Source organism: Ovis aries, chromosome 22 (assembly GCF_016772045.2).
Source record: "Ovis aries strain OAR_USU_Benz2616 breed Rambouillet chromosome 22, ARS-UI_Ramb_v3.0, whole genome shotgun sequence".
Lineage (NCBI taxonomy): Eukaryota > Metazoa > Chordata > Mammalia > Artiodactyla > Bovidae > Ovis > Ovis aries.
This window is the reverse complement of record NC_056075.1, coordinates 29,872,725-29,887,895: the sequence shown is the minus strand read 5'-3', so window position 1 is coordinate 29,887,895 and position 15,171 is coordinate 29,872,725. Positions and strand designations below refer to the sequence as shown.

General features: G+C 40.6%; 1 pseudogene; it reads right to left on the bottom strand.

The window, feature by feature from the left end:
* Window positions 1-1,854: 1,854 nt before the first annotated feature.
* LOC114110289 (large ribosomal subunit protein eL39-like) overlaps window positions 1,855-15,171 on the bottom strand; it is a 34,541-nt pseudogene continuing 21,224 nt past the window's right edge.

The following is a 15,171-nucleotide window of genomic DNA, read 5'->3' as shown; positions in this document are numbered from 1 at the left end:
AGGGCATGGTAACCCACTCCAATATTCTTGCCTGGAAAATCCCGTGGACAGGGGAGCCAGGTGGGCTACAGTCCATAGCGTTGCACAGAGTCTGACATGACTGAAGTGACTTAGCACACAAGCAAGCCTGACATCTCACTTAGCATAATGCCCTCAAGGTCCATCCCTATTATCACACATGACAGGATTTCCTTCTTTCTCATGGAAAATATTCCATTTGTGTGTATGTATACACACACACACACACACGTGTGTGTCACACATCTACTTTATCCATTTATACCTTGGCAGACACTTGTTTGAATTTCATTTTGGTGATGACCACACTGCATCAAAATTTCCAGGGACATGGGATGACTTTTTGATCTATATATGCAATGCTTCTTCTGTTTCTAAAAAATTGGTGTACATATATCTGTATCTAATTAAATATTATTTGTATGTCACATGTATAAGAATAATTTTAGTTATTCTCTGTTCTTCACGAGCACTAGTTTTAAATATGTTGGATTTATTTAATCTTCCCATTTTAAATTGTATCCATATCTTATTAATCTTTTTGTGGGTTTCTATTTACACTTGCTTGTTTTTTCCTTAAGTCTATTGCCCACGTTTCTAGTGAACGTTCAGCCATATCTAGTCTCCTTAGTGCTGCTCCCAACACGATGTTCCTTTTGTAATGGTGTGCTATTTCTCTCTACTTCTCTCCTGAGGACAGCATTTCAACCCTTTCTGTGGTCTCATCTTCCATGAGTCCTTTCAGCTCTCTGTTTTGAGTTTTTGTTTTATTGAACAATTGCTTTTATATTTTAAATTCCAGGCAATATGCTTATTCAGTTGAGTTCATTCTCTCAGTCATGTCCGACTCTTTGCAACCCTATGAATTGCAGCACGCCAGGCCTCCCTGTCCATCACCATCTCTTGGAGTTCACTCAAACTCACATCCTTCGAGTTAGTGATGCCATCCAGCCATTTTATCTTCTGTTGTCCCCTTTTCCTCCTTCCACCAATCCCTCTCAGCATCAGGGTCTTTTCCAATGAGTCAACTCTTCGCATGAGGTGGCCAAAGTATTGGAGTTTCAGCTTCAGCATCAGTCCTGCCAAAGAACACCCAGGACTGATCTCCCTTAGGATGGACTGGTTGGATCTCCTTGCAGTCCAAGGGACTCTCAAGAGTCTTCTCCGGCACCACAGTTCAAAAGCATCAACTCTTCGGTGCTCAGCTTTCTTCACAGTCCAATTCTCACATCCATACATGACCACTGGAAAAACCATAGCCTTGACTAGATGGACCTTTGTTGGCAAAGTAATGTCTCTGCTTTTCAATATGCTTATTAAAATGTTCTAAATTTGATCCATGGTAACATTACTCTGTTGAGTGAACTTCTATCTTTTACTTTTTTCTTCCTATCCCTGTCTTCCTTTTATTCTTTCCTTTTGATATACTCAACTGTAGCTCCATCTGCAAGGTCACTATACACTTTTATTTTTCCCAGAGACACTGAGTGGTCCCCCAAATGGGTCAGACTTAGTGAACATAGTTTTCTAATAAAAAAGAAGACATTTGTTTTAATCAGGAGGACATAACTCTTCATCAGAGTTGCATAACTTCAGGCCAAAAATCACAGCTGAAAGGCAAAAAGGGAAAGACATCAATTTCTTTTTTTCAAACGAATGTTTTCATGTATTATTATGGAATCAAACTAGTGAAGAAGCATAATAAGAAAGAGAAAAATCATTTTCTTAACAAAACGTGCAAATTTCCAGATAGTGGTGACATTTTCAGTTTCCTATGGTAAGACATTAGTGAATCTGATACAGCATAAATATGCATGCCGTTGCATATGCAATTCCTCATAGACCGAGCTTGGTTCTTCTTCAATGTCTCTTCTTGGAATGGAACCTGATTTTATTATTAGTTTCATCTGAATCCATGTGAGAATGGGACAATTATGTTTTTGCATCTTAGCCAGGAATTGCTTGATCCTAAAAGTCCTGTAAAAGACGACAAGGAAGAGAGTCAACTGCCCATATTGCGATGGGAGAGAAAGGGTGAGAAGGTACCAATTTATAAATTTCTTTTTTTTTCTGTCTTTCCCTCACTGACTTTCATTCAGAAGTATAGAACATGGTCGAGCAACTGCTTTTTCTCCAGTTATTTTACATTTGTGTCCCATTCTATAACCACCTATAAGTCACTTGTGTGCCAGGACAATGCCCTCTTCTGTATTATCTCTGTTATCACAAGTCTGCCGCAGACTGGACACATTATAATCATTTCAACAGCTCATCAAATGAACACATTGGTGGTAGCACGTCTTTCTGAAAGGGTGGCAAGATTTGAAGTTAGATAGGTCTGAGTTTATTCCATCATTTCTCTGCCATTCACTAACTGGATATCATATATCTTTTGTATTTTATCATTTATTATTTAAAGTTGTCATTTTTAATTTACAAATTTATGATAATGGATATTTAAAGTATAATATAAGCATATTTGGTCTACCATAGTGGCTGACTTAGAGCAGATATTCACATACATATGATACAAGCACCATTTTCATGTCAAGTTTAGGAATTACAAAAATGTGTTAAGAATTCCACCACTTGCATTTTACTCTACTGTAATACAGCTATTACTAACTATGCTATATTAAAAGTAGTCACTTTCAGCTTGGAGAGGATAACAGGGACTGGATTTACGAAAACAAAAAGACTGAACACAATATTTAAGGCAGTAGTTCTCAAGACACTGGACGCTGGACAGTGAAGATGAATGATCCTTAAGAGACAGGAAACAAGTAAGATGCGCCCCGTGATTGTCCCAGGTTATTGCCTGGAGAGAGATTCCAGGCATTGTAGGCAGAGGAGCCCCCAGATGGGGCACTGTGGCCTGAATTTAGAAGACAGAGTTGAGAAATCGGGAGGGCCAAGGTGACTAGAATTCACAGAGCAGAGAGCTAGGTTAGAGAGAGCGTCACAGAGAAAAGGAATTCCAGAGAAGGAATTCCAGGAATTCGAGAGTTCTGTAGGGAACTCTAGAGACCCCTGGCTTCTTCACCTGAGCCCCAATCAGCATGTGTGTAAAGAAACTACTAGAGAACAGGGCAAAACGTATCAGCAAAGATTAGAGGTAATACTGTCCAGAGCTTATGCAGAGCCAGGAATAGTTCTTATCAGCCAAATGGAAAAACATTATAATTTATAGGGCAATGGTTAGTGTGCTCAGGAGTTTTGCCCTAGTAGCAGGACAAAATGAGTCCCAGATTAAACATTGCCAGGGTCATACCTAATAAAGATTAATAGCAAGATCCAAAAGGCTCAAACTGATTCCAAGTAATGTAACCGTTATCTCAGAACAAAGCTCAGGAATATTTCTAGGAATATTAAACTATCTGGCACCCAGTAAGGTGAAATTCATAAGGTCAGCATGCAGTCAAACACTGCTAGATATACGAAGAAGCCAGAAAATAAAACTCAGGGTGAGGATAAAATCCAATCTATCAAAACCAACTTAGAAATGACTAGATGAAGGAATTAGCAGTCAAGATCATTAAAACAGTTATTGTAACTGTACTCTACAAGAAGCCAGAGAAAAGATTAATCATGTTATGTCATGATGGAAAAGATATAAAAAGATCTAAATCAAATTTCTAGAGATGAAAACTACAAAATCTGAGATGAAAAATACATTGGGCAAGTTAACAGTGGATTGTATACCTCAGAAATAATGATTTGTAAACTGGAAGATATAGGAGAGTATCCAAAATAAAATACAGAGATGCACTTTAAAGCAAATTAAAAAAAAGAGCATGAGTGAGCTGTGTGATAACTTCAAGTGGCAGAAAATACATGTAATTGGATTCTTTGGAATAAGGGGAGAAATGGACAAAAAATATTTGAAGAAATAATGACTAATTTTTTCCAAATTTGATAAAACTGTATATCAACAGACACAAGTTCAATAAATCCCAAGTGCAAATGATATGAAGAAAACAATATCATGGCACATTAAAATCACATTTCTCAAAACCAACGACAAAGAGAAAAATCTTACAAGCAGCCAGAGGATTAATGAAGTGGGTAAAGTGAGTATAGTGGGAATGTACCTCAAGATAATACAGACAATAAAGTCAACATTATACTCAACGGTGAAAAGCTGAAAGCCTTTCCTCTAAGATCAGGAACAAGACAAAGGTGCATGCACTCATTACTTTTATTTGACTCAGTACTGAAAACACTAGCCAGAGCAAATGGGAAAAAGAGAAATATTAGGACTAATTAATTCAGTGAAGTTGTAGGATACAAAATCCATATACAAAAATCAATTGCATTTTTTATCACTTATTATGCCCTATCAGAAAGAGAAATTAAGAAAACAATATCATTTACAATTGCATCAAAAAGAATAAAATACATAGGGATAAATTTAACAAGGATGTGAAAGACTTATACACTGAAAACTATTAGACAGTGATGAAAGAAACTGAAGACAGAAAAGGAAAGACATTTTGTACTCATTGAAAGAGTTAATATTATTAAAATGTTCACATCAACCAAAGAAATCTATAGATTCAATGTAATCCTCATAAAAATTCCAATGACATTTTTTTTTTCATAGAAAAGCGAAACTCTTCGTTTTGTAGATGTGAAACTCAGAAAAAATTATTGTACTTTTCTGATCCTGAGCCACACAGTTCATTTGTAGCCAGGTGTGATAAAAACTGGCTTCCCTGGTGGCTCAGTGATAGAGAATTTGTCTGCAATGCAGGGGCCACAGGAGATGTGGTTCAATCCCTGGGTGGGGAAGATTCACTGGAGGAGGACATGGCAACCCACTCCAGTACCCTTGCCTGGAGAATCCCATGGACAGAGGAGCCTGGCGGGCTACAGTCCATAGGGTTGTACAGAGTTGGACACGACTGAAGTGACTTAGCATGCATGCACTGTGGTAAAAATTCCAGATCTCTTTATTTCTTTTCCAGTCCCTGACACAATGTTTCAAAGCTTTGTTCTCCTGAGTCAGATGCACCTGAGTTCAAAATCTGTCTCTAAAACTTGTTAGCTTTGTGACCTGTCATCATTATAATTTCTGTTTTGAGGATTTCTAAACTGAAGTTCAGAGCTGTTGGATTCTTTGAACAGTTCATGTAATGACCCAAAGAGGTCATCTGGCAAAGCTCTTGGCACAGTGCATGGGACATAGTATGTGGCATTTCATAAATGAGAGCTATATCAATATTATGATTATTATTTCATTCTTATCACTCCTGTGGCATTAGCTGCCCCTTTTAAGTTTAATATGCATCAGTGACCCGCCTTTAAATTTCTTTCTTCTATTTGCTCCCCAGACACACTCAAGTGCTTGTTTTCTCAGCCTGATTTCCATGTCTGAGCCACATTTATTCCCTTTGTAAAGTCTCCCATTTGTACCCCCAGCAGGAGTTCCTGGGCTTTTGCACTGCCTGGGGGCAGGAATTGCAAGTTTTGCTCATTAGATGCTAAATTATTGCCACCAAAAAGTGACAAATGACAGTTTGCAACTTTTTACCACCTTAAAGCTCATTCATTAAAACAAAAAAGAGCTATAGAGATGTACTGTTTGTGAAATCACAAGGAATACCCGTCTGCTTCAGGCAGTTTATCTGAGTGGCAGAATTCAGTGAGTTAATGCTTAAGGAAGGAGACAGCTTCAGTTAATGAAATGGAGTATTTAGGAACACACATCTGTCACCATTGCTTGCTGTGTCAAACAGTGGATTTGTTACTGGTGAATGTACTGCATTAGCAGAAACACTTGCTCCTATTGAAACCTTACCCAGAGTGGCAATTTTCTTAATACAGATATAGGCTGTCAAATGTTTTCTTCTCACGCTTGGAGCCCTTCCAAATAGCTTCCTGACTGTGGGCCATGGCTTTCCTGGGGCATGGGATGATTTGACAAATGCAGTGTGTTCACCTATATTCAGAGCCAGAGCGGATGCTCTGAGCTGAGCCCTAGGGATTCCCCTATGACACTTGAGGTCCGAGTGTATGTGCTTTTTGTGAATCTTAGACCATCAGAGCCAAAGCAGAACAGTGCATTGTGGGAAAATCATCCGGTTAACCACTCGTGTCTTCTTTCTTCCCCTCACCTCAGCTGCTTCAGAGCCAAAGGTCTCTAGAGAATTTTCTCTACATTCTCACCTCTCCTTCACTTATCTTCCATTTGGTGACTGTCCCTTCACTCTAACTCACAAATGTAATCAATGATCTCCGTGTTATGGATCAAATGAATATTTTTCAGTCTTCTTATCACTTGACCCATTAGTGGAATTTTCCACTATTGACCAATTCCTGCTGTTCTTGGTTTTCATGACTTACACTGCGTTAAGTTTTTCTTTTATCTCTCTTCTTAGTTTTTTTCTGGACTCCCTTCCAGGTTCCATCTTCCTCTAATGTCAGCTGTAAAGAGCTAGTTGCCCTTTGAGGGCCAGCCCTGGGTGCTCTCTTTCACTCACACTTTGCACTGGCCCTGAAGGATCTCAGTGCATCAGTGTCTTCTCCCATCCTTATGTGGTGACTCACACACCTCCCCTCTGTGCTGTGGACTCTTAATCTGCTGTCTCTCCCGATATCTCCCTAAGTCCTCTCAAAGGTACTGCAAACCCAAAATGTCCAGGTCCAAATGTTCACTCTTCTTCCCTAAACATGGGCCCCCCTCCAGCTCTATCTGTTCTGTATCTGATGAGTCAAAGAGTTAGACATTATTTTCAACAGCTCTCTCTCCTTGCATTCCACATACAGGTCATCAGCATGTCCTTTTCTAATCTCTTGACTATTCAAGTAGTCTCTAGCCCTGGCACAGGAATGACATACAGAAGCATTCAATAAACATCTGATCAAAGAATGAATCTCCACAATGGCACCTACTCCAGGCTACTGTCATCTCTGGCCAGAATAGCTACTAGAGCTTCCCAATAGTAGCCTCACTTATCTATATTTTCTCAGTAAACAGTGTTCCATACCACAAACAAAGGGATCCATCCAAGAAAGCAAATCTTACTACATCATCTTTTTTGCCCAGATTAAAATATGTTAATGGTTTCTCATTGCTTCTAGGATAAAATAAAAAATGTATAACGTGACTTATAAGGGTCTCTGTAGTTTTTCTGCTGCCTGTTTCTCCAGCCTTATCTCATACCACAAGCCACCCTCTTTCTTTATTTGAAGCACACCAACCACACCACTCCGCTAACACCCCTTCCACCTGCCATGACCTCTCCACCATAGGAACTTCTACCTGACTCACTTTTCTTTCTCTTTCCTAATGATTTCTTAGTCAACTGGTACTCATCCTCACATGTCAATTATGTCATCAGGGTCACCCACCTCAAACTCCCATGACACCATTTACCTTTGAAAGTAAATATTTCATTAAAAATGTGTATAACTACTTGATTAATATCTGTCTTTTCCAAGAGTATAAGCTCCATGATGACAGGAACAGTATCTACCTATGTTCTTGCTGTATTCTTGGGACCCATCACAGCTGGTGCTCAATACTATTGGGTTGGCCAAAAAGTTTGTTTGGGTGTTTACCGTAACACCTTACCTTTGAGAAACACTTGAAGGAACTTATTGGCCAACCCAATATTTACTAGATACACGAAACAGCTGTAAACTAGAAGGCCTGGGGGTAGGACCTGCACCTGCCTTGCCTTGGATTGATGCATAGCCTTGGAGATAAAGGACTTGCATGGATCCCAGGTGGCACTAGTGGCAAAGAACCCGCCTGCCAATGCAAGAGACTCAGGTTTGATCCCTGGGTCAGGAAGATCCTCTGGAGGAGGGCATGGCAACCCACTTTAGTATTCTTGCCTGGAGAATCCCATGGACAGAAGAGCCTGGCAGGCTACAATCCACAGAGTTGCAAAGAGTCGGGCACGACAGAAGCTACTTAACACATGGATCAAAGAAATTCTGTCCTTTGTTAATGAAATTTATTTGTTCAAGGTAAAAGTCCTGCCCTGGGAGATCAGGTCCAGTCATTGATCAATCCTTTAAATGGAGGTATCAGTTATAAAGAGCCTGGGCCCAGGCAATTGGCAGCACTCAATTACCTCAATCTAATTTCCAAAATTCCTTCCGTCCATTATCTGATTGAGCGTTGTACTGAGAACTTGTTTGACAAGAGGAAACAGCCTGTGTTCTTTCGGGGGCTGCAGAGATATAGGAAGTGCATGGCTGGTCGCACTCTGGGATGCCCCGAGCTCGCCCTGGCTGCTCTATGGACTGAGGCACTGCTGGAGTCTGCTGCCTCCTTGTTGAATCCTTTACTTTTGCACTCACGTCCAGAACCAGTGGGCCCAGAATTTAATATAATTAGAGGCTATTAACCACTATAATGCATTTTCACATGCTTTGTCACATTTTTAGCTTTATGACAACTCTGATTTATAGGCATTGTTTTTATTCTCATTGTTTATATTAAGAAACAAGTTAGAGAAGCCAAATGACTTCTTCTCTTATTTTTTGTGACCTCTCTAGTAACCCTAATCCCAAATTTAGCTTTTTCTCTCTCCAATGCTCAAGGTTTTTCTACTACTTTATTTAAATTATTTGTGCTATGTTTTTACATTGTTATGGATTAAATTGTGTCCTTTAAAATTCATATGTTGAAGCTATAATCCCTAATGCTACTATATTTGGAGATAAGGTCTATAAGGAGGTGATTAAGGTTAACTGTGGTCTTTAGAGCAGGATTTGAATCCAATAGGACTGGTGTCCTTCTAGGAGGAAGAGACAACCAGAGGTCTCTCTCTTTCTCCCCATGCAGGATCTGAGAAAAGGCTGTGTGAGAATACAGCAAGAAGGTGGCCATCTTCATGTCAAAAAGAGAGACCTCACCAGTACCAACACTGATGGCACCTTGAGCTCATAGTCTCCAGGAGTGTGAGAAAATAAAGATCTGTAGTTTAAGTCACACAGTATGTGGTATTTTATTATGGCAGCCCAAGCTGACTCAGATACAAGTCAAGTCAGACTACTGCACAAGAAGGTCAAGTTGGTATAAAGCTGGTGATAAGACAGTGGACCCAAACGCCCCATGTTTTAGGAGAGAGAACCCCAGACAGTGATCACAGAACAGGGACTTGCCTCTCATTTCCTGACAGAGATGGTTTATTCATTACTGGGTGCAGTGGCTCTGGGCTCACAGGAGTTAACTGAATCCAGGATGCAGTCAGGTTTCTGGACCACTAAAATTCCCTGTGCTCTGTATCCTCCCCCCTCACCCCGGCCCCACCCAGCACCGGTGGTCCTAAATAAAATATGAGACGATTAAACAGGAGTGAATCATAATAACGTAGTAAAGCTAAAATCTGCTATTTGAAAATCATAGCATTAACTGAAACCAATCTTTCCTTGGAAATGCAATAGAACGATCTTTTGACTCCTCATCTGCATGAACAGAGATTAGATGATGGGTTGTCAGCCGTGTATCTGAGCAGCAGGAGGTGGGGCCGTGACAGCTGCTCTGACATCCGTGGCCTTCTCCTCTCTCACTCTGCTAGCAGGAGCACCCTGTCTTTCCAGACAGTGGCCTGATCTGAAGGTTGTACAGGCTCTGATGAGCAACATCCTCCATCATTTCCAGGGAATGGCAGCCAAATAGAGAAAATAAATCTTGAGAAGACTCGGCGAACACACCCGTGGGCGAGCAGAAGCCCTTTCCTGGCTTCGGGGCTGCTTTGGATTGTGATTGCCGTGTTCGCCAATTTCACCTCTGTCAAGAGCCATCACAGGTGAAACAGCAGCTGTGAAAGACTGACTCTCTGGGAGGAACTGAAAGACAATCACTCCCGGGCTACACATTAGCCTCACGTCACAAAGGCCTGTGAGTAAAATAATGCTTATAGATCTATGGGGCTTCCTGGGTGGCTCAGACAGTGAAGGATCTGCCTGTAAGACCTGGGGTTTGATCCTTGGGTTGGGAAAATCCGGAGAAGGAAATGGCAACCCACTCCAGTATTCTTGCCTGGAGAATTCCATGGACAGAGGAGCCTGGCGGGCTCCAGTCCATGCAGTCCCAAAAAGTCGGACAGGACTAAGCGACCAAGACTTTCACCTTCACTACAGATCTACAGGACTTTACTCAGAGATGAAACCTGACTGGGTCACAGGTGGCACTATCATTCCCCCTATTCTCTCCAGCTTTTCAGAGGATAATCACCAGCATTCTTATGAAATCAAGGGTGCTTAAATGTTAAAACATTTTTCTTTGTTTTTTAGAACAGCTTTCAGTTCAGTTCAATTCAGTCACTCAGTCATGTCCAACTCTTTGCGACCCCATGGACTGCAGTACGCCAGGCTTCCCTGTCCATCACCAACTCCCGGAGCTTACTCAAACTCATGTCCATTGAGCCAGTGATACCATTCAACCATCTCATCCTCTGTTGACCCCTTCACCTCCCACGTTCAATCATTCCCAGCATCAGGGCCTTTTCAAATGAGTCAGTTCTTCACATCAGGTGGCCAAAGGATTAGAGTTTCAGCTTCAGCATCAGTCCTTCCAATGAATATTCAGGACTAATTTCCTTTAGGATGGACTAATTTCCTTTAGGATGGACTAATTGTATCTCCTTGCAGTCCAAGGGACTCTCAAGAGTTTTCTCTAACACCACAGTCCAAAAACATCAATTCTTTGGTGCTCAGCTTTCTTTATAGTCCAACTATCACATCCATACATGACTACTGGAAAAACCAAAGCTTTGACTAGACAGACCTTTGTTGGCAAAGTAATGTCTCTGCTTTTTAATATGCTATCTAGGTTTTTCATACCATTTCTTCCAAGGAGCAAGCATCTTTTAATTTCATGGCTGCAATCACCATCTGTAGTAATTTTGGAGCCCCAAAATAAAGTCTGCCAGTGTTTCCACTGCTTCTCCATATATTTTCCATGAAGTGATGGGACCGGATACCATAAGTAATGCTCAAAATTCTCCAAGCTAGGCTTCAGCAATACGTGAACTGCAAACTTCCAAATGTTCAAGTTGGTTTTAGAAAAGGCAGAGGAACCAGAGATCAAATTGCCAACATCAACTGGATCATGGAAAAAGCAAGAGAGTTCCAGAAAAGCATCTATTTCTGCTTTGACTATACCAAAGCCTTTGACCGTGTGGATCACAATAAACTGGAAAATTCTGAAAGAGATGGGAATGCCAGACCACCTGACCCGCCTCTTGAGAAACCTATATGCAGGTCAGGAAGCAACAGTTAGAACTGGACATGGAACAACAGACTGGTTCCAAAGGAGTTCACTTTCTGCCATAAGGATGGTGTCATCTGCATATCTGAGGTTACTGATATTTCTCCCAGCAGTCTTGATTCCAGCTTGTGCTTCTTCCAGCCCAGCATTTCTCATGATGTACTCTGCATAGAAGTTAAATAAGCAGGGTAACAATATACAGCACTGATATACTCCTTTCCTGATTTGGAATCAGTCTGTTGTTCCATGTCCAGTTCTAACTGTTGTTTCTTGATCTGCATACAGATTTCTCAGGAGGCAAGTCAAGCGGTGTGGTATTCCCATCTCTGTCAGCATTTTCCATAGTTTGTTGTGATCCACACAGTCAAAAGCTTTGGCGTAGTCAATGAAGCAGAAGTAGATGTTTGTCTGGAACTCTATTGCTTTTTTGGTGATCCAGCAGATGTTGGCAATTTGATTTCTGTTTCTTCTGCCTTTTCTAAATCCAGCTTGAACATCTGGAAGTTCATGGTTCATGTACTGTTGAAGCCTGGCTTGGAGAATTTTGAGCATTACTTTGCTAGCGTGTGAGATGAGTACAACTGTTCAATAGTTTGAGTAACTTTAGGCTAAGAGAAAAATATTGCAAAGATTGTGTGGCAAGTTCCCATATATTTCATATCTAGTATCTCCTATTAATAACATCTCTAATTAGTAAGTACGTCTGCAGCAAAATTTTCTGCCTTTGTAAGACTGACAAATAATGAAAGTGAGACCCATTTCCAAGTTTTCATTTTCCCACTTAGGATTTCAGGAGATCACTATCTCCAAGCTTTAAGAATACGCTATTTAACCTGGAGAAGTATCTGCAGTTTTGAAGCCTTGTTTCTCTTGCGGAGAAGGTTGTTTTCTGGCTTCTTTTTTTTCAAAATCCCTAAACTTGATCATCAATCAGAGAATTTACTTGAGGAACTAAACTTTTAAAATACATACAGCCACCAAATATTTCATCAGAATTTTTAAGCCAATATTTTGCTTTTACACCCAAATGTTTTTAATGGCCCTCATTTATAATTGTTCAGAATCACTTGGAAACTCTTGGTATAATTAATTGTCAAGAAAGTTTATATGAAACCAGATTTTGTACTATCAGTTTGCAGTTTAGCTCTCAAAATTCAGGTTTTTTCCCCATCATTTTTTGCTTCTTTTCTATTACTTTGCCTTATGTCCTTTCGAGAGAAATCCTCTTTTCTACTTGATCTGGATTCCTGAAGAACACTGGTAACCTATAGTAGTTAACTCATGCAATAAGATACCTGTTTTTTTACTTCTTAATACCTCTTATTTGCTATTTGAGAAACTGAACTGTTATTTACATAAAAATATTTTATCACTACATAAAGGTTTTTAAGTAAAACTATTATTATAAAAATACAATTGAGGTATTTTTATTGAGGTATAATTGACATATAACATTCATTTTAGGGTAGAACATCATGATTTGAGATATATATTTATTTCGAGCTTTTATCTCCTCACACAAGGCATTGTTTCAACAATAAGACTTTGTATTTATATATTAATATGTCTTAAGCCAGGGTCTTCCAGACCTATTTCATTGATCTACAAAGGCTTTCTTTTAATGGACCAGTATTTTAAGAGTCAAAAGTTTTCAAATAAATATATGGATTTAGGGCTTCCCTTAGAACATTGGAAATCTTGCCTTACTACATGGCAACAATGGGATTGATCTCCAAGGTGTCTGGTACCCTTTAGATAGGCTCATATTCTTCACATTGTCAGATTTTCCTTTATAGATATTTGCATTTTCCATGATACCATTGGCCTAGAAACACATATTTTATAAGCACTTGCATCTCTACATTTTTACTTGACCTTTAAATTAATCCTATGTCAGACTTTATTTTTTTTGGCTCCAAAATTACTGCAGAGGGTGACTACAGCCATGAAATTAAAAGACACTTACTCCTTGAAAGGAAAGGTATGACCAACCTAGATAGCATACTCAAAAGCAGAGATATTACTTTGCCGACTAAAGTCCATCTAGTCAAGGCTATGGTTTTTCCAGCAGTCACGTATGAATGTGAGAGTTGGACTGTGAAGAAGGCTGAGTGCCAAAGAATTGATGCTTTTGAACTGTGGTGTTGGAGAAGACGCTTGAGAGTCCCTTGGACTGCAAGGAGATCCAGCCAGTCCATTCTGAAGGAGATCAGCCCTGGGAGTTCTTTGGAAGGAATGATGCTGAAGCTGAAACTCCAGTACTTTGGCCACCTCATGCGAAGACTTGACTTATTGGAAAAGACTGTGATGCTGGGAGGGATTGGAGGCAGGAGGAGAAGGGGCCGACAGAGGATGAGATGGCTGGATGGCATCATGGACTCGATGGATGTGAGTCTGAGTGAACTCTGGGAGTTGGTGATGGACAGGGAGGCCTGGTGTGCTGTGACTCATGGGGTCGCAAAGAGTCGGACACGACTGAGCGACTGAACTGAAATGTACTGAACTGAATAAACAGAGCTGGTATAATCGTACTTATACATCTTAGATGCACGGAGAAGGGAAGCCTAAATTTCTAACATGCCTTGGGCAGGGGATTTCCACAGGATTTCTCTGAAAGGACTTAAGGCAAAGTAATAGAAAAGAAGCAAAAAAAAAAAAAAAAAAAAGGAGTGAGGTACTTTCTGGATGTCTGGAATAAAACTCCTTGGCTTCAAAATCTCAATTCTGTCACTTGATGGGCAAGAAACATGAGACTTAATTTCTTTAACTTAAAATGAAGAGGTTGATACTGGCAGTATCTACCTCATAGCATTGTTGATCAGAAAGTGAAAGAAAAGTGAAAGTGAAGTTGCTCAGTCACGTCCAGCTCTTTGCGACCCCATGGACTGTAGCCTGCCAGACTCCTCCACCCATGGGATTTTCCAGGCAAGAATACTGGAGTGGGTTGCCATTTCCTTCTCCAGGGGATAATCCTGACTCACGGATCAAACTCTGGTCTCCCACACCGCAGGCAGACTCTTTACTATCTGAGCCACGAGAGAAGCCCAGATTAGAGTAACTGAGAAAAAGTAAGACAATTTTTGGCAGCATAGTTAACAAAGGTTGGAATTCCCAGGGTGGCTCTATTAGTAAAAAACCCTCCTGTCAGTGCAGAAGTCATAAGAGACGTGGATTTGATTCCTGGGTCAGAAGATCCCCTGCAGGAGGGCATGGCAATCCACTCCAGTATTCTTGTCTGGAGGATTCCATGACAGAGGAGCCTGGCCGGCTACAGTCCATAGCATTGTAAAGAATTGGACACAACTGAAGAGACTTAGCGCACGCGCGCGCACACACACACACACACACACACACACACATACACACTCACGTTAACAAATGTTAGCTATTGATATTCCTTTCAGACTAGGAAAAAGAATCTAGTCATCCAGACATTGAATTTGAGGCTTCCCATTGTATTACATTGCCACGTGCCCCCTGGTTCCTGTGCTTTCTCTGTCGCCAGTTCCTGGAGTGTCACAAACTGAAGGTCTTATGTGGACACTGATGAGGATTGCATCATGGGGCTGCTGACGAGCCCTTGATGAACCACTGAACTTCTCAGCATCCTGCCCCAACAGAAGGAAGTTAATCACATTTCATGCTTTACTAGATAAATCAATGGCTATGGGACTCCAGCTGGTTTCCTTTTACATGCTGCTGAGAGCCTTGTACAGTTTGGCTACCGAAATTGTGGCTTTACTTCTGTTGAATCATCAGACTGAAAGTTCTATCACTGCCAGAAACTTAGGCCAATAAAACACCCCCAGAGGCAGAAGTATTAGGTGTGGCAGAACTCATTCTTTGAGATAATGCTTCCTGATGTCTGAGGAGCCCCTGGATGGAAGTAGGAAGCTTCGCTAGAAGCCTTTCTCAGAATTTCT